General features: G+C 42.6%; 1 pseudogene; it reads right to left on the bottom strand.

Annotated features, from left to right (window-relative positions):
- Nucleotides 1–1,095: 1,095 nt before the first annotated feature.
- LOC148045454 (U2 spliceosomal RNA) lies at nucleotides 1,096–1,260 on the bottom strand (annotated as a pseudogene).
- Nucleotides 1,261–2,632: the final 1,372 nt, after the last annotated feature.

The raw sequence follows: 2,632 nt of genomic DNA, 5'->3' as shown, positions 1-2,632 counted from the left end.
CCTTTTTTATTCTTTTTTCATTAATTCAATTTCCCCCCTATGCATTTAGTTTAGTCACAGTGATGAATGTGGTCTAATACTGACATATTATTACTTTTTAATATCCTCTTTATTTGTAATATATTAGGCAACATAAAACTTTAACAAAAACCTTACCTAAAAAGTTGATTACTACTATATTATTTTATGTGTAATGCCAATATGGATGTAATTGACTTTTTATTCAAAGGGTTTATTTTAGATTTTAGCATTACTTTTCCTTACTGCTCTATTTAGACCTTCTCAAGCTGATCAAAAACCACATAAGTATTTGAGCATTTGAGCAAGACTGATGTGTGCTAAAGTTGTAAAAAAAAAAGAACAATACATTCACTAACAATATTTCATTGATTAAAGTGATACAAAGTGGAAAAATTCAGGGATTAAAGATTAGATTGGAATCATGAAGGCCTCGATTCAAACCCAAGTTCAGCCAAAGAAGCCAGTAAGTGACTTTGGCCCAGACACTGAAGTCAACCTATCACAAACAGTGATTTGGTGCTTCTCTCCCTTATTAGTTTCTGTTCTGACCCCCCCCCCCTTCTCCGTCCAGGAACGAACGCCGAAACCAACGTAAATGAGAATGTTTTTTTATCAGTCCAGACTCTCATTGGCTGCAAGCCACATAAACAAAGAGATAAGCACTCCGGCAGCAAGTCCTACAAAACTTGGCAGCAATGCAAACAAACTCTGGCAGCAATCCAGCCTGCGAAGTTTGTTTCTTGTTAATCGTTAACGTTGACTTCTGCAGAAAGGTGTGGCACAAGCAGTCTCTTTTATAATCAGGAGAGGATCTTAATGAGCATCATTAATCACCTCCAGTGATTACGTACTTGTTCTTGACGCCGAGTAGCCCTTCGACAGCGTGCATCCCGGAACAACTCACAGGTGTTTTCTGGATCACTCATTCTTGTCTCTTCCCCACTGATCCAAGGCTCAGGCACCACCTGGTGACCAACCAGTCTCTCTGTGCCCTGCTCGGAGTCAGAATTCTGTCCAGCATCCTCCACCTCCTCCAGGGCCAACTCATAAGACCCCTCGCTGTCAGAGTCTAGTGGCAGCTCCAACAGCTCCTGCTGGGCCACAACAGGTTGCCATCCATTGCTTCTTGTCAAGCTCCTGAAGGCAGGACAAGAAGCAATGGATAGAAAATAATCAATGAGAGAAGCAACCTAGAACTAAATACTACACTTGATCTTAGCCAAAAGACTGAGAAGAGAACTAAGGAGAAATTTCCTAACATAACAATTAATCAGTGGAACAACTTGCCTTGAGAAGCTGTGAATGCTCCAACACTAGAAGATTTTAAGAAGAGATTGAACAACCATTTGTCTGAAATGGTATAAGCAGGGGTGTCAAACTCATGTCATCATGGCATCATCACGTGACGTATCACAACTTTTCACCCCTTCTCTAAACCGGGCATGGTCATGGCCAGCAGGTGACACATTCAGCCCACAAGGCATGGGTTTGACACCCCCTGGGATAGCAGGGGTTTTACTGAGCAGCGAGTTGGACTAGAGACCTCCAAGATCCCTTTAACTCTGATATTCAGTAATTCTGAAGAACTATGTTCTGGTGAGAGAAATAGGAAGTCCATACTTTCCTCAATAAGCCATTGTTAAACCTTAATGATGTCCTGTAAGCTCACCTTTTAAAGATTGGGTGGATGGATATGCAGGAGCCATGGATAGCCAGAAAGATGATCTTTATTATTCAGGAAGTAAGATAACAACGATTCCTAGTTTCACAAAACACACCCAGTATTTATAGTAATTGTAACAATCACATTAACCAATCAGGGGCCGGGTACTCCACAGCAGCTGCTGATGCAGTACCTCGGCCAATCAGGGAAGATTAGCTGTTAGGGAAGGCTAGCAACAGCCTCTGCTACATCCTAGCCAATCAGGGCTAAGCAGAGCTGTTGCCGGCCCTTTTGAAGGTTTCAGAATACATAACACCCCTTCCCCCCCAGATCTGCGCAAGCTTGGCTAAGGAGCATGCGCAGACGATCTCGGACCAGGCCTCTTCGTTGTAGATGGACTTAGAGAGGTGGTGAATGTTTGATGGGGGGGGGGGGAACACCTAGGATCAGAACAAGGAGCTTTGAACGTTCCAGAACATTGTAAGAACATTAACTCATTTTAATCAGTTTATCTCTGTGTTACATTTTAAAACTAAGATTACCCAGAAGCAATTCAATTCTGCTTGTTATTACCAAGAAATCACAAGGATCATGCCCCAGAAGCATTCTGGGATCTGTAGTTTAGAGAAGATTGTATGACAACTCCATTTTTCACTTCACCTTTCCCCCAGTTAATTCATTCACATTTCATCTACAGTTAAATTCATTCACTTCTCCTTTCCTCTGCATACTCTATTTTTGACTTCTAATTTACATTACCCCATTTTAGCGAATTTCTCATTCCCCTTTCCCCCTTTTTTTACGCATGCCCACAAACCCCATTGAAACCCTCCGGTCCTGGGCTGTAAGCCACACGGAGGAGTCCAGAGAAAAAAAAAATCTATTGGAGGTCCGTTGAGCGGAGGCAACCTCTGAAGCGGAGACCGGCCCTGGAGGCGGCTCGCAGAT

Source organism: Thamnophis sirtalis, unplaced genomic scaffold (genome assembly GCF_051295495.1).
Source record: "Thamnophis sirtalis isolate CommonGarterSnake01/CBP01778 unplaced genomic scaffold, rThaSir2_p1.2 scaffold_5, whole genome shotgun sequence".
In the NCBI taxonomy this organism is placed as follows: Eukaryota; Metazoa; Chordata; class Lepidosauria; order Squamata; family Natricidae; genus Thamnophis; species Thamnophis sirtalis.
The sequence above is the reverse complement of the archived record's forward strand: the minus strand, read 5'-3'. Positions and strand labels throughout refer to the sequence as shown.